This window comes from Mustela putorius, unplaced genomic scaffold (assembly GCF_011764305.1).
Source record: "Mustela putorius furo isolate JIRA1106 unplaced genomic scaffold, ASM1176430v1.1 tig00003909_pilon_pilon_pilon, whole genome shotgun sequence".
In the NCBI taxonomy this organism is placed as follows: domain Eukaryota; kingdom Metazoa; phylum Chordata; class Mammalia; order Carnivora; family Mustelidae; genus Mustela; species Mustela putorius.
In genome coordinates, this window is record NW_025422057.1 from 22,034,506 (window position 1) to 22,054,692 (window position 20,187).

Consider the following 20,187-nt stretch of genomic DNA (forward strand, 5'->3'; position numbering starts at 1 on the left):
TCCTCTGACTTGAATTTACCTTCCTGAAATGTGCCACAGTTTTGAGATTCCCCTGGGAGTATCCCTCGGCACACAGAAATTAACTATTTTGGAGGCACCTGAGTGGCTCTGTTGGCTAAGGGGCTAACTCTTGATTTCGTTCTAGGTCATGATCCTGGGGTTCTGGGATCGAGCCCTACATCAGGCTCTGTACTCGACAGAGAATTTTCAGCCAGGTTATTATAAGCTTAGTTTTAGTTTTTGGTTTTTGTTTGTTTGTTTGTTTAGTTTTTTGCTGTGGTTGTTTCTTTTAAACATTTTCAGTCTTTTATTCCCTTGGCAAGCCATTTATAGCAATGTACCCCTCCTCACTTTTTAGATTCTGGCTTTGTGACCCGTTATACAACCCCTGGAAAAAGTCATTTTCCACAACTCATGTTAGTGGTGGTATACTCTGCTTTGTGTCAGGTAATTTTGTGGGTTTTCTTCAGCTTCCCAGCTCTCCGGTACCAAGAAGACAACTCAGCTTCGAGCACCCTAGGTAAATCTCTGCAGAATCTTCCAAAATAGAAGATCCTTTCTCTTCCTAATCTATTCAGATGCTTCCAGAATACTTAATGATATTCAGGAATTATTATATTTTTAGATGTGGCAAATGTCTTACAGTTATAAATGTCTTACAGTTATTCTTTTTAAAAGACCATGCCTTTTAAAAAATGTACCCTGTGAAACGATTACCAATGAAGTGATAGGGCATACTGGGTTTCCTTTAAAGTAATCCAAGAGGACAGTGAGAAAACAGGCTGAGGTACACATAGAACAGGGCAGGCTGTGGGCAACTGTCGAATCTGTGTGATGGGTGCCTGGGTGCGTATTATTCCCAGCCTCTCAAAACTTAATGCACAGAGATCCCTTGCCAATCTTGTGAAAATGCAAATTCTCATTTGAGAAATCTGAGGTTGATGTGGAATTCTATATTCCTAGCAAACCTCCAAATAACACTGATATCTCATCCTCTGACTGCACTTTTGAAAGCTTTGAGAAGTATTATAATATTTTCTTCGCATTTGTAAAAACGTGGAAGTTTCCAAACAACAAACCCCTTCTGTCCACTGTGGCCTAACTCAGGTTCCATGGCTACCTTGAGGTCTTTCTCCTCGTTTTAGAACAGATTGGTTTCTTCATGTTTTAAGCTTCACTAGACCTTCTGGTCTCCAGTTTGCCTTGATATATATAATCGTACAGTATCCTGACTTGTTAGTTTAAATTTCTGTGTTCCTGATTTTCTGAGACTGTGAAAATTCTCATGTCCCAGCTGTGTTTTGTGTCTTTTGTGCCCCTACTCCCCCTGACACGTCTCCTAGAGTTAGATTTGCCTCAGGGTGGGGGAGGAAAAGGTAGATACTGCCTGTATTCTGAAATGCTAAAATGAATGCAGCCCATTGAAGCCCCAGGAAGGTAGTTTGGGGACAGAGAATGACAGAAAATGATGGGAAACTTGTTAGTCTTACAGGAAGGGCCTTGGATTAGCTCCCTCAGTGGCAGGAAAGCCAGCATTTCTTGGAAACCTTTGTGTGTGGATGAAAGAGTATGGTAAGGTGTCCTCACCTAGAGACCTGGATGTGGCTGTGACTCAGAATGACGAGCTTCCTGGCCTATAGCTAGTGCAGGAGCTCAGGAAATGGTGGCTACAGGTATGCCATGTTCCAGATTCCCGGATTTACATACATCACCTGACAAAACCCTCACAATACCCCTAGAGGTGGTTACTACTGTGTTCCATTTCCTGAGCACTTCACCGTGAACTTGGACACAGGGACCACCTGACCTCTCTGAGTCTGCGCCATATCAGGGTTCAAACTCAGACTTCCGATCTTGGAGGCCAGGCTCTTCCTTATTAGGCTCTTGCTTTTATGAAAAGTGTCTCAAGTGTGGTCTGCTCAACTTGAGGGGGACTACTTGGGGTGGTTGTGCTCCTTTCTCACCACGCCCTGAATCAGAATGTTGAGGGTGGGGCTTAGGAACCTGCATGTTTACCAGGTGGGTTTGGGCACCCTGACGTCTGACCCACTGCTCTGTTGTTCTGACAGGTTGAATTACACACTCACGTACACAAACATGCACAAACCAGCCCTCAGCTTAAACTAGACTGGTATTCTGGTAGCTTCTCTGAGTCTGTACCCATCTACTTTTCTTTAATTATGAACATTCATTGAGATTTTGTATGTAAGACAATGGGCACGTAGTAGACACTCAGTAAATATCAGGGTGTTCTTCCCTTTTTAAATTCTAATGGAGAGAGAAAAATCTCAGTTACCCAAATGAACGTTCTATTGTACATATGCAGAGAGGCTGCAGTGGGGAGGGATAAAGTAGGTTTTGTTGAGAATTTAGTTCCCTCTGGGAACAACAGCAACAACAACAACAAAGTCTTTTGCCTGGGAAGTTTAGAGATTACTGCCCTCTGTTGTTCAAAATTTCTTAAATTTACTTTCTCCAAATCCAATCAAAAGTATGAAATTTTGCATGGCTTCCAAAATCCATTAGAGAGGTTTGTCTCTAAATGTGTAAGGACGAGACCTATGACCCATAGATTTAGTGTATTTGTTTTCTGCACCATCTGAGGGCTTAGGTACAAAAATGAGCCCTGGAAAGACTTCCCTTACAGTGCCTCTGAGACCCCTTGATTGCATCAGTGTTCGTTGATGGCGTTAGTCACAAAAAAGATGTAGGAACGCAAAACCTAAACAGACTTCCTCACTGAAGAATGGTTTGGGGTCTTTAATAAGCCAGCATCTATAGGAACGAAAGTGAAAGGTCTCAGACATACGGACATAATACATTCTCCCCCGCCCCCCACCCCGCCCCCAAGCATTGCGGAGGACAGTGAATCCTGGCAATGCATCAGGGAGTGGGTTTTGAACAAATTTTATAGGTCAAATCACTTCGGGGTTATTCTAATTCCATCCTGCTGTCCATTTGCTACATGAAATTCTAACCAAAAGAGCTTTTTTTTTTTTTTTTTAAGCCCATTAGTGAAATCCAGAGATTAGAGGCTACACATTTATTAGCATAAAAGGTAAAGGCATTTGTCCTATTCATGGCTCCTTTTAGTCCTTCTTTCTGGGCAGAGTGACTTGGATAATTTGAGATAAAAGCACATCCCAAATTGACTTGAGCTCAGTGGTCATCGCCATAGGGGACATGGGGCGACTCTCCCTAGGACGAGGGAACAGTATGGCCTTGGCTTATTGGATTTTGGATCTGTATCTTCAATGACTGCATTACTTCTGAAAAGCCTTCTCGGATTTTCTGTAGTTTCCAGTGATTGCTCCTTCTTGGAACCCTAGAGCACTCACCCTTTTTGTACCTCTTGTTCTGGCATTTACTTTCCTTGTTGGTCCAACAGATTCCTGTGTTGAAGCTGCCTCCCTAAGTAGATCATAAGCTTCAAAAGGGCAGAGTCACACCCCAGTGGGCTTGGCACAGCATACCGCATGCAGTGCACGGCTGACAGATGCCTGCTGTTGGGACAGAAAGCACAGCCCCTCTGTACTTACATTTGGCATTTGGGAAATTCCAGTGATACATTTTGATTGAATGGCATTTTCCCCACTTGGGTTGTTAGGGCTTTAAAAGGGATGACTTCTAGAAGGAGCCTGCAGAGACTGAAATATGTAGCACAGGAAAAGGGATTGGCAGAGAGAACGAGTTCCCAGTCAGCAGACCCTGACTGAACCCGAAGTCAGTCTGGAATTCTGCAAACCAATTGCCTTTTCTGATTTAGACAAGTTAAAATGCAATTTTTATAATACTGTGTTTTGTGGTTCACGGACTCCTCTTCCTATTATAACCAGTTTTGCCATAAAAATGAATGTGGAGGCTGTGGTGAGCCTGTGACTATATGATCCATTGAAAGAACAGCAGCTACTTCTTACCTTCACTCTGTTGTTGCTGTCAAGGATTGAGCCAAGGATTGCAAGACATTCAAATGTTAACAACAACAATAATAAGCTGAAACTAGTAGTTATAATGACAATCCTGATTTTTACAGTTTATTTACAGTTTATAATCTAGCTCTATATTCTAAATCTACAATTTACCCACTAGTCTGCATTGTATGTTTATGTGATGCTGAAGAGTCTACAAAACAGTTCACAATTATCTCATTTAGTATTTTCAGCTACGCTGTGAGTTGGGTGGGGATTGCCCTCACAGTTGAGGAAACCAAAGTTTGGATTGGTGAAGTGAGTTACCCAAATTTATGAAGCTCTTAAATAACAGAGCTGGGGCTAAAACTCAGAAATTCCAGTTTTGTGGGGTTTTTTGTTTGTTTGTTTTTTTGGTTTGGTGTTCTTTCCACCAAACTGCTTTGTCCTAAGTCTGTATTTATTTTTTCTTCTGGTTTTGACAATCTATTTTCTTATTAAAATAGGACACATGCACATGAAAATGTGCAAATCATGAACTCACTGCTCAGTGAATTCTCACAAACAGAATGTGCCTATAAAACTACCACCCTTGTGAACAGACAGAGCATTCCCAGCATGCCAGAAGCCCAGGTCCGTTCTGACCTCGATTGTCAAAGCTAACTCCTCTCCTGACTTTCGACTCCGAAGGTTGTTCAGATTTTGCCTGTTCTTTTTCTTTCTGTAAATTGAATTAGACGCTCCATATTATGCCATGTCTGGTTTCTTTTGAACAGAATTGTGACTCTAAGATTTATTGCTGTTTGTTTCATGTGGGGCTGATTTGCTCATTTTACCGATTGCAGTATTCTGTTGTATAAATATTCGACCATCAGTTTATCGGTTTTGCTGCTTGTGGACGTGTGAATCGTTTCTCGTTTTTGTGCACTGTAAATAATGCTGAAGTGAACATTCTCACATCTGTCTTTTAGCATCCCATTATATGAATTTTTGTTGGATATATTGAGCCATGGGATTTCTAGGTTATGGAGTAAGCACTGTTCACTTTTATTTTTATTTTTTTTTTTATTTATTTTTTTAAAAGATTTTGTTTATTTATTTGACAGAGAGAGAGATCACAAATAGGCAGAGAGACAGACAGAGAGAGAGATGAGGAGAAGCAGGCTCCCTGCTGAGCAGAGAGCCCTATGCGGGACTCGATCCCAGGCCCCTGGGATCATGACCTGAGCCGAAGGTAGAGGCTTAACCCACTGAGCCACCCAGGCGCCCCTTATTTTTATTTTTTAAAAGATGTATTAATTTATATTTTAAAGAGAGAGTGTGAAAGAGAGCGGGAGAGCGTGTGAATGGGGAGAGGGGTAAAGGGAGAGAATTTGAAGCCGACTCCCTGCTGAGTGAAGAGACCTGCCCGGGACTTGATATCTTGACCCATGAAATCATGGCTTGAGCCCAAACTTAGAGTTGGACGCTTAACCGACTGAGCCGCCCAGGCCCCCGCACTGTTCACTTTTAATAAACACTGCCAAAGAGTTTTCCAAAGTAGTTAAACCAATAATCATACCCCTCCTGGTGGTGTCACTGGAACTACATTTCACCAACACTACATTTTTCAAGTCTTTCTGATCTTCACTGTTCTTGTGGGTATGTTCAGGTGTATCGTGACAGCTCTTACTTGCATTTCCCTGAAGAATAATGAAGTTAAGAATTTTTAAAATGATTCTTAGCTACCTATTTCTCCTCTTTTGTGAACTTCTTGTTCATACCCTCTTTTTTTTTTTTTTGTTAGCCAATCTTTCCTTTTGACTGAGGGATTCTTTATATATTCTAGATATAAGTCCCTTATCAATTACATATATTGCAGCTGTCTTTTCGCACTTGACGCCTTCCTTCCCTTTTTACACTGTTCATGGTTTCTTTGGATAAGTAGAAGTTTCTCATTTTAAAATAGTTTACCATTCCTTGCCTTTCTGGTGAGTGCTTTATGTGTCCTGTTTTTTTTTTTTTTTTTTTTTTTAATGTATTTATTTGACAGAGATCACAAGCAGGCAGGCAGAGAGAGAAAGAGAGGAGGAAGCAGGCTCCCCGCTGAGCAGGGGGCCCCATGTGGGACTCGATCCCAGGACCCTGAGATCATGACCTGAGCCGAAGGTAGAGGCTTTAACCCACTGAGCCACCCAGGCGCCCCTTTATGTGTCCTGTTTGAGAAATCTCTTGTCTACCCCAAGGTCAGACAGCCATTCTCTTATATTATCTTCTGGAAATTTTATTGCTTTGCCTTTCACATTTAGATCTACAGTCCACCTAGAATTGATTTCTGTGCATGATTCACATTAAGGGTCAGGATTTATTTATTTACTTCCATACGAATGTATCCAGTTGACCCAGCATCATTTACAGAAGAGACCATCTTTTCCCCACTTTTCTACAGTGTACTGTTGGTATAAATCACACATTTCTATCACTATGAGCCTATTTCTGAATTCTGTTCTTTCCTGTTGGTTTAGCCTTTCACACTGCTTACTTTTTACAGATTTATAGAAAATCCAAACATCTGCTAGTGTATAGTCCTCTAAATTTTGGGTGGCTCAGTCTGTTGTCTGATTTTGGCTCAGGGTTGGGAGATCAAGCCCTGAATCGACCTCAGCTCTGGGCATGGGCCCTGACCAAGATTCTCTCTCTCTCTTTCCCTCTATACCCCTGCTCTCCCTTTCTCTGTCCCTCTCAAACAAACAAACAAACAAACAAACAAAAAACACATTCTTGGACCTTCTTAGCCATTGTGTTTCTCTATTTTGTCATCAACTGGTAATGTTCCATTTTGACTTAGATGTTTTCTAGTCCAAAGTTATGTCTTTGAGAACTTTATAAATTTGTCACCCACAGTCAGAACTGATAGGAATGAAACTTGAACTCACGCATGTTTGTAAGGCGATAATAGGGAAGATCCCATGCCAAATATCTGTTCTCATTGTTGAAGACCATAGTTCATTCCGAGGCCAGAGACCAGAGACTGTATTACTATAGTTCTTATTTTAAAATTATTTCAAAGTATATATAGCGTTTTCAAATATAGATGCCAGTTCTCCATATTATGATTCCAGGAAAACTGTCCTTGCTCATGTCTAGGTGCTTCTGCCTCTGAGGGTTTGCACTGGCTGTACCTTAGACTGACAATGTTTTATCCCCATTACTGGCATGCCTAAGTCCCTCACCTTTTTTCAAATCCTGCTTAAACACCACTTTCTCAATGAAACCTGATTGTAGTTAAACTTATAATGTCTAAGCCGCTTATAACTTCTAACCCCCTTGTGTGTATGTGTGTGTGGGTGTATACGTGTGTCTGATGACAGCAACACTGGTCACTTTTTGACGTACCATCTAATGTATTTCGGATTAAGGGTCATTTATATTGTCTGTCCATCCACCTCAGCAGAGGTGTTGGCTTTATTAACTAATATATCCCAAGGGATAGTACCTTGCACATATTAGATGCTCAGTAAGTATTTGTAGAATGAATTGAATGAAAGTATTTTTTCTTAAGCCTAATCCATCTCTACCTGTGATACAGACGTATCTAGGATAGTCTCGTCATGAAAGGGTACGGCAGCCCTAGAAAATTAGTTGGTGTGTATGAGAATCTGAGGAGCTTCCTGGAAAGAACCCATCCTAATCTTACACATGGCATTTTAATCCAACAATTTATTGCTTCAGTGTTTGTAGGGGAAGGATGATTCTGACCACACTGGTTATTTCTTCCCCTGGGAATTCATGTCTGCGTCCTAGAGGGAGGATTTCCTACAGAAATTCTGTAAGACACAGACTGCAGGGCTCCAACCCGAGTGTTGTGTTGTTGTTGTTGTTGGCATCGGCCTGGGGCTAGATCATTTGTATTTCTAACAAGTTTCTAGATTGTGCAGGTGTGGCTGGTCCAGGCCTCCCACTTGAAGCGTCAGTGCTGTAAGGTATCAGAAAGCAGGTGTGGTGGACTTCAACTCCCTTTTGAATGTGACCCTAAGACAGAAAGAAGCATTTTGACATTCCCTAGCCTGGCAGTTTGCCAGAGAAAAGCTTTCCAAACTTTGCCACTTTGAAGCATTTAACAGGTGTGACGTATCCTCTGAAATGAACGAGGGCCAGTGTCCTGGAGCACTAAGCAAAAGCCAGAGAAAGAGCAGACAAGAGTGGATGCCACTTGATGGGAATGTTTCCTTTTTCCTTCACTCAATCTCCTGTTTCTTCTTTATGCTTTTCCTCCCTCCTCCCCCTCCCTCCCTTCCTTCCTTCTTTTAATGAGAACATGTAAGTAATCCCCCCCAAAGGACTATGGGAAATAGCCAAGTGGGCCTTCTTTGTGGGAATCTAGAGGTTCTGAATTGGCAGGAGCAGGAGTCAAGAGTTACATGGGTTAGACGCTTTCTAGACCTTTTCGTCCTGATTAACTGGTCAGAAACAAAATTTTCGGCGTCCTGGACCTACATCCTTGTAGCAAAAGGTCAGGTGGGTTGGCAGTGGGAGGCCTGGAGGCCATTGACAGTGTCATTGCAGATTGCCTGTTTTATTTAATTCTGTCTTCTAGCCACCAGCCAGAGGGAGCCTACGAGCTGAGATGGTTGTGCCTTCTAATAAATAATCCTAAAGAGCTCTTGAGGTTCCATCTAGGCTTAATTACCACGTATTAATACGCAGACAGCCCATTTTTGATGGGCTTCCTTTCACTGCTAGCCTCGCAGTGCTGGTGCAGGAGGGGGCGGCTAGCAATGAAAGGAAATATAGGTAAGAGCCTCTTATTAGCCCCTTCAACGTTAGAGTTAGTCTCCTGCTGGCTACTTGGGATTCACAGTTATCTCGGGAAGAATTACCTTCCTCTTGGTGGCAGGTTCTATCTCAGTGCTCTGTGGAGCTCCTGGCTAGTTTCATGCCATTGACTTTGCCTTCTCTAAGCCTTCTTACTGAATTTCAACGAAGCCTGGGCTCTGGGTTAAACGCCATGTTAGTTATGCAACTTTTCTTACACGTTCAATTCCTTGCCCTCCTCCAAACCTACTTGAGGCAGATGCAGTTTCATGTTGTGAAGGGAACCTACCTACCAAGTGCTCAGGGGCAGGACCTAGACTTCCTTTTTGTTCATTAGTTCAACGTTAATGAGCTACCTCCTTTGTACCAGGTACTGTGCAAGCCCTTGGGATGCGGACATCAGTGCTTTTTCCCTGCTCTTTGGGAGCCCAGTAGAGAGACAGCATTGGACACATCGACAGATAATGACAGAGACATGAACAAGTATTAAGGGGTTCTAGAAGAAGACTAAACAACTCAGTAGGAACAGGCAGGTGCAGTCTCCTTAGTGGGGGTGGGAACTTGACCTGCGCCCTTACTATTTTATAGGAGTTGGTTAGGGAAATGGAGAGAGAGAGAGGGAGAGGAATGAGGAGTAGATGTTATGAAATGTTCTAAGTAAAAACATGAACATGATGAGTCACAGTATCTTTGGAGAAGTACAATTATTAAGACAGGGAAGGAGGAGAAAGGGTCATGGATGAGCTAACAGTCCTCCTGTTAACAGTTTTCATGTATAAAATAGTGGTAGAGTACGTGGATTTTGGAACTAGGTTGTCTAGGCTCAAATCTTGATTCTTCCACCATTAAATGTTGACCGTAGGCAAGTCACTTAATCTCTCCATGCAAAGTGCTTAACTTCTTCATGTCTTAGTCATCACATGTATAATGAGGAGAATGATACTCTCTCACAGAGTTATTGTGAAAACAAGTCAATATATGGAAAGTGCTTAGGACAGTAAGAGCTAAACAAATACTAGCCATTATTGTATTTATTGTTATTAAATATTTAGTATGTTTGATACCGTCATCATCTCCATCATTTCTCCCAATAATCCTATGAGCTGTCAGTGTCCCTGCTGGGATTTTCTTTCCCCCCCAAACCTGTCCAGCGTCAAGATGTTAGCTTCTAATCGTAATACTACACTGCTGTTCCACCAGCCGCCGCTGGTCTGCTGCAAGTGTCTAGCCAAAAAGTCGGCAAGCGAGTGTGAGAAATGAAACCCAGTCGATACTGAAGGTTATTCTCTAAAGCTAAACAATGGCGTGGAGTATGGAAGGCAGGTGCACAACTGAAGCCAAGCAAATCTCCCCATTTCAATTGGAGGCAAGTTACTGTAGGAATCCATGAAGTCCTAACCCACTGCAGTGATACCCGCCTTCTCTGTTGCCTGCCCAGATCCACGCGGTGCTTGTGTGGCCCTCAGACAATCTCTGATGTTAAATATTGCTGAGAAAGCAGCTGAAGCAGTAAACATATTTTGTGATTTTTGTTTCCCTTTGAGACATGAGCTTCTCCGTATCCCACTATTCATCATAAAGATAAAATAGTGAAATCTGTGTTTGAACAGGTTCACCTTTTCAATCCATGTCTTCTGACCTGCAATACTCCAAGTGTAGTAAATTAACTGGTTCCCTGTGTCATATAGTGAAGGAGACTGGGGAGAGAGAACCCCTCGTGCAGACAGTGACTTTTGCCTTAGGGGGAGCTATTTGCGGAAAAGAGGGAACATTCTGTTGTGTTCTCTCCTGTGTTCCATTAGACTCTCTGATAAATCTTTAAACACGTCCATGAACCAGGCTTCTAAGGGGTGGAAACTTGTCAGGATCTGCATAAAAGTGGAAATCTCTAGGAGGTCATGGCTAGCCACAAGATAACCCTTGCATCCATAAAGATCAGATGGGAGTTCACATCGCATCTAAAGGAGCAATCGTTAGGTGGCTTGCAGGGCAGAAGCAAGGATACGGGGTTTGCAGGAGAGAAAGGGAGCAACTGTCGGAGGCTTACATGGATTTCTATTAAGAACCGTGAGAGAGGGACGCCTGGGTGGCTCAGTTGGTTAAGCAGCTGCCTTCGGCTCAGGTCGTGATCCCAGCATCCTGGGATCGAGTCCCACATCGGGCTCCTTGCTCCGCGGGGAGCCTGCTTCTCCCTCTGACTCTGCCTTCCACTCTGTCTGCCTGTGCTCGCTCTCGCTCGCTCTCTGACAAAAAAAAAAAAAAAAAAAAAAAAAAAAAAAGAACCGTGAGAGACTATGCACTCTGAAAAACAATCTGAGGGTTTTGAAGGGGTGTGGGGGGGTGGGAAGGTTGGGGGAACCAGGTGGTGGGTATTAGGGCAGGGATTGCATGGAGCACTGGGTGTGGTGCAAAACCAATAAAACATACATCCTTCAGGAAAAAAGAAAAAGAAAAACAAAAACACAAGAACGTGCCTCCCTCTTTTGGGGGGGGGGTCAGTCTTGTTTTTTGTTATCTGCTTTTGGGGAGTTTGATCTCTTATTCCCTCTCAGACTTCCAACGAGCACGCTCCTCTCGAGGAGACGGCATTTGAATAAGGAGTGAAAAAGAGTTTGAGAAATAAGAAGTGAAAGTTTGTCCCCCCCCCCGGGGACAAAAATCTGTGACAGGGACCATAGCACTAAAATCAGCCCCGAAATGCGGGCTTTGTTTTGTCTTGGACCGAGAAGGTGGAGTGGAGCGTACAGGAGCTGCTGTTTGTGGAGTGCCCGACTGGACTACTCGGTGATCAGAGCAGAACCATTGGCTTCTCTCCTGCTCCCTTCCCTGCGCCCAGCCTAGTGTGCAGGGGTGGAACCTTGTCATTCTGAGCAGCTCTGAGTGTGTATCGCAGAAAAACAAGGCTCGCTTCCATAGGGTTCAGTTAACCTATACATTTTTTGGGTGGGGAGTGTGAAAAATCATTGTTGGTCTCTCTCTGGTGGGAGTATCTGATTTGAAAGCTCTGATGTGAGAAAAGCTAAAACATTATCCGCAAGATGCGTTGCAAACAGCAGGAAAACAAAGATGCAAGACGGTTTTGCCAATAGAAGCTGCTGTGGCCCACTGGGGTCCCCCAGAGCTTTGAGCTCTGCCTTAGAGAAGGGAAGGGATGTCTGACTTCCTCTGGGATCTGAGCCCTCCCTAAATGACTGCAGTCCTGAGGTTAACTTAATTATTCCATCTGTTCCTACTGAACTCTCCAGGCTGGGCTGCTTGTCCAAGCTTTGTGCTTGGTGGTAAGGCAGGAGCCAGATAGGACGTGATGCCAGGATCCTTGACATCCCAGAGCTGTGGATAAACATATCGGCCGGAAAGATGAGCCGAGTAGTGAATGTTCACCAACGCAGCATGTGTAACTGAATGGCATTTTCTTTTTCAAGCGTCATTCAAAGAAAGCTGGGGGGCGGGGCGCCGGGCGGGGGGCGGGGACAGTCTGCCTTGTGAGCAGGTAACTACGCCTCAGATCAGTGGAGCATGACCAAGTAAGGCTGGAGTTTTCTTTTATATTCTGTCCTGCAGAGATGCTGTTTGAAATGTTTCTGGCTTGGTGGATTTTCAAACTTATTTAGCTGGGAACCCATTTTATAAACGAAACTTTTTTTTTTTTTTTAAGATTTTATTTATTTATTTGACAGACAGAGATCACAAGTAGGCAGAGAGGCAAGCAGAGAGAGAGGAGGAAGCAGGCTCCCTGCCGAGCAGAGAGCCCGATGTGGGGCTCTATCCCAGGACCCTGAGATCATGACCTGAGCCGAAGGCAGAGGCTTTAACCCACTGAGCCACCCAGGCACCCCTATAAATGAAACTTTTGGGGGAGATCTCGCACCGTCCTGTCAAAAAATTGAAATAATATTTCATTGAACTAATTTAGAAGTTCAGATTTACATGCGCTTATAAAATCTGCCACTTCAAACATCAAGGTTATTTTGATGAGCAAAAATTTGAAAACAGATGTTATGTACGGTTATTACTGCTTTTGGAAATATGCTTGATGCTGTGGTTGTGGACACTAGTGCAGTTTTCCAGAAGTGAGAATACACTAGCCTACACAGGTAAGGAGTTAACACATTGTACGAATTTTTCAACAGTGCAAAGTCAATCTCGAAATGTGAGTTTTCCTCCTATCTTCTTCCTAGTTGAATCCACTGAATGCCTTGAATCACTGCTGTCATTTAATAGTTATTTACATCTCCAATAAATAAAATCCAACTTAAAGGAAGTAAAAAAAAAAAAAATAGGTTCCTCAGTGAGCTTAAAAGTTTTTTGTGTTTTGCAAAATACCATACTGTGTATTTTGAGGTGGTAATATTTTCAATCATTTTTAAACTGTGCGTATTTTGGTGACTTTCTCAGTGACTCAACACGTGAAAACGGGAAATTTTATGTTTCTCTGCATGCTGACCACAAACTTTACGTTTCCATTTCCCTCTAGCCTCTCATCCATAGTTTGTAAGCTCAAAAACGTTATGCTCTGCATTGTCAAACTTCGCGTGTTCTACTTACTAAAAACTTCAGAAGATTCACGAGAATCTTATGGCACCCATATTCTATGTTGGAGAGAAACAAACAAAATATTAGTGATTTCTTGTCTCACTTGAAATATTCATGCTTGTACCTTGCCTCCCTCAGAAGAGCTGAAGAACTCCATTGAAAAATGAAAGTTGGAACTCACTGCCTAAATGTATGTGATTTAGTGAATAGTATACAGTACATTATCCAACAGAGTTTTGCTAGAAGACGACATATTAGAAAGTGATGTTAGCCCATGCGAGATACAGAGGCTACATGAACATACTAGGGGAATAGCTTTTGCAAGGGCCATGATGTTCTACAGATTTTCCTATTGTTTTCTCAGTATCTCTACAGATGTAATTACATTTCTGCCATACTGGATTGCATGTTTAAAAATCTGATCCAAGGGCGCCTGGGTGTTCATTTGGCTAAGTGTCTGACTCTTGATTTCAGATCAGGTCATGATCTCAGGTTCATGAGCTTGAGCCCCACTGGGCTCCATGCTGGGTGTGGAGTCTGCTTAAGAAGCTCTTTCTTCCTCTGCTCGCCTCCCCCAATCAAGCTTGCTCTCTCTATCTTTCTCTAAAAAAAAAAAAAAAGAAAGAAAAGAAAATGAAAAACTAAAACTGATCCAGATGCTCAAGTTTCTGTTGTATAAACAGAATAATCAAATAACAAATATTCCCAGATACCTACTTGCCTGTTCACAACTTACCTAAATATGCAAGATGGAGACAGGTGTACCATAACCAGTTTCATTTACAGTTGGATTCTCATGATCCCATATAACCTGCCCTCGGGCAGATTTATCCCCTATGTGGAATTCACTTTCTCAGCTCCCTCTCTGTACTCTGTTGTCAAATACTGTCTGATTGTGTTTTTTAACATGATCTGTTTCCTTAGACTGCAGACTGCAGTGGTCATGGTCAAGGATTAATACACTTGTTGTCTGTTGTGGACACACCTCCTTCCATGTGACGAAGCAATTTATTTATTTATTTATTTATTTATTTTAAGATTTTATTTATTTATTTGACAGAGAGAGATCACAAGTAGATGGAGAGGCAGGCAGAGAGAGAGAGAGGGAAGCAGGCTCCCTGCTGAGCAGAGAGCCTGACGCGGGACTCGATCCCAGGACCCCGAGATCACGACCTGAGCTGAAGGCAGCGGTTTAACCCACTGAGCCACCCAGGCGCCCGATGAAGCAATTTATATTGGACAGTGCCACAACTGCATTTTCATCAACATGTCTGATTTTTTTTTTTTACATTCATCTCTTTATAGCATATACATGGTTAATAGGGCCTGAGAGATTCGAGGATGTACTTTTGTATTTTGTGTAAAAATGACCTTGTGACTTGGCTGAAACACTGAAACACCAAATTGCACTGCATAAATTACATCGAGGGTTGGGAATTCTATCACCTTAAAAAGTGAAACCAATGACAAAGGCTTATTGTACTATCTTTTTATGAGTGACTTTATGAAATATTGGGGACAGCGCTATTTTATGTACTGTTGAAGTTGTCATTGGGGCTCATTGAAGAATCATATGATGTTAGTATAAATTGCTGTCACATTCTGAAACTGATCAATGTCATCGCAGTCTATTCTAATTAAAAAAATTATCCATAAATGTCACGATATATTTCTAATATAATTATTTAACCTGCAGTAACTAAATAAAATGCTCTTGAAATTTATACAACATACAAAAATTTTAGAGTTGTTATCATAAGAAGACCTAAAACTTAAATAAGCGCTGAAATCCTATAGGAATATGTTATGTTGTACCGCTGACCCTTGTGTAACAGGGGTTCGAACTGCATGGGTCAACTTATATTTGGAATTTTTGCCATAGAGTAGTGTACGTGTATTTTCTGTTTCTTATGATTTTCTTCATGACATTTTTTTCTCTAGTTTACTTTATTGTAAGAAGACACTTTTTAAAGGGAGCCTGGGTGGCTCATTCGGTTAAGCGTCTGCCTTCAGCTCAGGCCGTGATCCCAGTGAGATTGAGCCCCACATCAGGGTTCTCTGCTCGGCAGAAGGTCTGCTTCTCCCTTTCTCTATCCCTTTGCCTCTCTCCCTGCTTATGCATGTGCCTATGTGTCTGCTGTCTCTCTCAAATAAATAAATAAATAAATAAATAAATAAATAACTTAAAAAAAAAAAACCAGTATTTAATATATATACCATATGAAATGTGTGTTAATCAACTGTTTTTGTTATTGGTAAGGCTTCCGGTCATTAGTTGCCTTTGGTGGCTTAGTTTTGGAGAGTCATAAGTTATACATGGATTTTTTTGACTGCTTGGGGATCAGTGCCCCTAACCCTGTGCTGGTCCAGAGTCAATTGTGTCATCACTTGTGATCGCACACGTATCAAACAGTCCTAACAAGGGCCTGAGCCTTGAGTGGTTCTCAGCACAGAGAATAGTTCATTCGCTTTAGTATACTCCTGTATAATGGACCAGCACAGGTCTGATATTTAAAAATTTTTTTTAAGATTTTATTTATTCATTTGGCAGACAGAGATCACAAGCAGGCAGAAGGGCAGGCAGAGAGAGAGGAGGAACAGGCTCCCCGCCAAGGAGAGAGCCCGATGTGGGGCTCAGTCTCAGGACCCTGGGATCATGACCTGAGCCGAAGGCAGAGGCTTCAACCCACTGAGCCACCCAGGCGCCCCTTTAAATCTTTTTTTAAAGAGTCTTGTAGAATATTTCACTTAGCCATTTCTGAGTGACTAACTACTCCAGAACATTATGGCCTAAAACCCCAACATACATGTTTTGGTTATGGATCTGTGATTTGGGCATGGCCTAGCAGTGGCATTGCCATGCAGTCCCAACTGGTGAGATGTAACTGGGCCTGGAGAATCGCTCTTCGGGATGGCTCATATGCATCCCATCGCACGACGGTGGTGGCTGTTGTCTGGGAGCTCAGCCAGGGCCCGACCTTCATTGGGACCTCTCTGTGGGGTTTCTTGGGCTTCCTCTTAGCATGCATGCTGAGTTTCCAGAGAGTGTTTCAGGAGACAGGAATGGAAGCTGACAGTTTGTTAAGGCCCACTCTGGAAGATGGCACAGTGTCCCTTCTGCTACATTCTGTTCTCTTCAAAGCTGTCAGAGGCCTACCCAGATTCTCAGGGATGAGCCAAGCATTCTCCTTCTTCTTGGGAGCAGTGTCAAGCATATCTAATCACCATTCAGAGTTACTACCTTGAGAGTCAATGAATATTTACAAGAAATTCCAAATAATTACACAGGGATTACAGGAGATGTTTTAGACTGAGGGTATCACAGGTAAATGGCCTAACCTGGAGGAAAAATGAACAACTTTGATTTCCTGTGGAATGTTGGTATTTGGTAAAGAACACATTTGGTATGCACATTTGGTTTTTAATTATAATCAGTAAGAATACTGAAAATGTAGTTCTAAAAAGAATGAGGCTAATAGAAGGATCTAGAATTCTGTGAAACATAATTTGAAACATTTTCTTGTACTCTTCTTTCAAAGTTGATTTCTTTCTCTTTCTGCAAAGATATTCTTCTGAGCTCTACTTGTTGCCCTCCTGGGCTTCCTCGGTTTCTCCATCGTTTATGTGGTGCTGTGGATTCTTTTGTTGCTCTGATTTAATGTATTTTAATTCATTTATTCATTCATTTAACAAAGGCCTATTGAATGTTAGGTGTTAAGGACAGGGTGAGTTGGGATGCAGAGACAGAAGGACGTAAGGTAGACTTTCCTGTCTCGCTCCCACCCATGGTCTATCACCAGGACCTAGAACAGGGTCTGTGGGGTGTTGAGTGCATGACTGAAAGTTCACGGTGTTCCGCAAACTGGAAACCTAATAGCAGATACAGAAGTTAAGTAATTCAGAGTCTTCGTGATATGAATTCTAACAGCTGCCGTGTGTGAGGCACTTACGAAAGGGGCCCCAGATCCAGCCTGAGGTCACACACCCCAGCCAAAAACTAATTACCACAAAATCAGGAAGGGACAGCAGGTAGAATTTTCGATCACAATAGTATGTAAGCTGGAATATTTATTGATTCTGACTAATTCACGTCTTCACACAGGCAATTGTTATTAGGTATTAACGGAGAGAGAGAAAGGGGACCTGTAGCTTCCTTTAGGTTTAGTGTCAGAAGACGCCTCAGGATCATATGCCTATTTTGCCATTTTCTTTATTGTATGATCTTACTTCATTAACATTTTTTCTCTGTTTACCATAGCAAACTATTTCTATTGTAGGAAATACATACGGGACAGAAAAGTACAAAAAGGAAAAAAAATTAAAAATTACCAAGCATTCCAGCAAGAAATCACCATGTCAATATACATTATATATAGTCATATATATGTAGGTATATACTTGTAGTCCTAGAGAAAAAAAAGAGAGAAAGTACAATTTGGGGATCATTATACTTAAGCAGTTTTTAAATGTCTATATATTTCAGTTAAAATTCTCTACTCAGCCTTTATTCATGAAATGAATTTCAAAAATTATAATTTCTGCCATAAATTATTATTATATGAAATTTCTATAATGTAATCATCCTCTATTTTCAAAGATAGTGTAGTGTTCACCTTTTTTTTTTCCTGTTGTAAATGGTGCTGTGGCAAAATTTTATATGCCTGTCTTTGACCAAGTTTCAGCTATTTGCTTGGAATTATTCGCTGAATTTGTGATTTTTTTTTAGTGACATCCATGAACATTATAGAGTTTTTTTGTATGTGTAGACACAGTCTACATTCCACATGTGTGGAAGTATCACTTTCTCTCTCTCTTTCTCTCTCTCTCTTGCTCTTACACACAATCACACACACATACACTCACACCAGCGTACTTTTGGGGGTTTATTGATTCCCTCTCTTACAAATGCCTTGACTACAATGGGGGAGATGTATTCCACGTTTTTACCTACCCTGCCTGTAACCTGAAGTAGGGACCTGTAGAGGAGGAATGTAAGGGGAACTTCCCAGAAAAGCAGACACTTGAACTGAATTATAATAATTAAGAATTAACCAAAGAAGGAAACTGGAGAATGACTGTTGTGGCCTATTTAAAAATCCAAGCTTTTATATGGGAATTTATTACACACAGGAACAGTAGGATTCTTAGCTTTAAAAGGAATATGGCCTGGGTTTTTTAAAAAAAATTTATTTATCTTGGAGGGAGGTTTTGGGACTCTCTTCATTAACTTTTACTTTTTCAATTAGCAATAATCGTGCTTTGGATAAACCTCATTGGCTATGATATTGGCACAGCGCAAAGCTTGCAGTGTCCTGTAAAATACGATGTTATTGAAAGGTAAATCATTTAGTGACACTTTTTTTTTTTAACTAGGTAAAAACATTAATGTTTATTTATACAGTAAAACACACTATGGAGATTAAGGTGAAATGTTTGTGTATACATTTATAATGGAAACTTACTGGTAAATCATACATTTAAAATAGATTAAGGAATAGAAGATATAATTGAATCATATTCCTTCCTTTTTGACAAATCTAAGTGTATATAGTGTATATATTAAAGTTTACAGTGTGATGATTTGATATACATAAATATGGTGGAATGATTGCCAAGATCAAAATAATTCACATATCCGTCACCTCATACAGTTAATTCTTTGTGTGTATGTGGTGAGAATGCTTGAGATCTACTCTTAGCATCTTTCCAGTTACACAATACAGAATTACTAGCTACAGTTACATGGGTGGCCTTTTAACTGTGAGTTTCTGTAGTTCTATTTCTCTCCCTCCCTCCCTCCCTCTTCATTCAAGCTCAGCCCTCCGCCCTCTCCCTTACCTGCCTCCTTCGCAAATCTTCAGGGCCATATTAATTACATAATGAGAGGCACAGTGGTCCTGAGCCGCAGGTGGGACCTTCTCTGTGACGTGGCCTCCATCCTTCACAGCCTCCCCCACAGCCAGCCATCCTCCTGCCTGGCCACAAGCTCCATCCATTATGCAGATGCTGCAGATCATGTCTTTGACCCTGAGGACTGCAGCGCAGTGCGATGGCACGTTTTTGTTAGCTAGCATTTAATACGTAGAAAAGACCCCAAGAGAGCATTGGACCTAATATTCCCCCTTAGATATTTATTTAAATGATTAATAATAGATTAAGGAAACAGATTTATTAATAGATAGGTAATCAAAAAATATTGATATCTCTACTTTACATATCTTAGCTTTACATAGCCATGTGTTCTTAGACTGTTACTCCATTGAAAGAATGCGAAGGTTACGTATTTTACTTATGCACATAGGTACCTCTTGTAGAACAACTTCTTGTAGTAATGGGTGGGCTGAGCTATATAACCCTACACTGATTACCTTCAGGGTCCCAGCCCCCTAACGGCGTCTCCGTGACAGCCACCACATGGAAGAATGCATGTCAGCAAATAGTGGGACAGGACAGAAGCCATGTGAACCCTTCTTTACACTTTTGTTTAAAAATAATCCATGTTGGGAGACAAACCATAAGTGACTCTTAATCTTACAAAACAAACTGAGGGCTGCTGGGGGGAGGGGGGTTGGGAGAAGGGGGGGTGGGTTTATGGACATTGGGGAGGGTATGTGCTTTGGTGAGTGCTGATTCACAGACCTGTACCGCTGGGGATAAAAATACATGTTTATAAAAAATAAAAAATTAAAAAAAAAATAACCCATGTTATGTCTTCTAGGATTGAAAGTCCGCTGTATTAAGTTATGAAGAGAATATAGTGAAGGCTACTTGTTGAGCTCCTGATAGATACAGATGAGTTTCTTCGTACAGAATGTAGCCTGGATTTGCTAGACGTAATTGTCTTAGTTCTGTGTAGGACCTCCTGCATACATACAATTCAAGTGATCTCGCATATTCAGGAAAGTTATACTGGGTTTTCTTAAATTCTCCCAGGTTTTTGTAGCTATAGAAA

The 20,187-nt window shown here is 41.6% G+C and overlaps 1 protein-coding gene and 1 pseudogene across 5 annotated transcripts in view; one reads left to right on the forward strand and one right to left on the reverse strand.

Annotated features, from left to right (window-relative positions):
• The window catches only part of SORCS1 (sortilin related VPS10 domain containing receptor 1), a 511,420-nt gene that overhangs the window by 134,978 nt on the left and 356,255 nt on the right, over nt 1-20,187 (forward strand). The gene's annotated exons all lie outside the window — the stretch shown is intronic.
• On the reverse strand, nt 18,407-18,538 carry LOC123388793 (annotated as a pseudogene).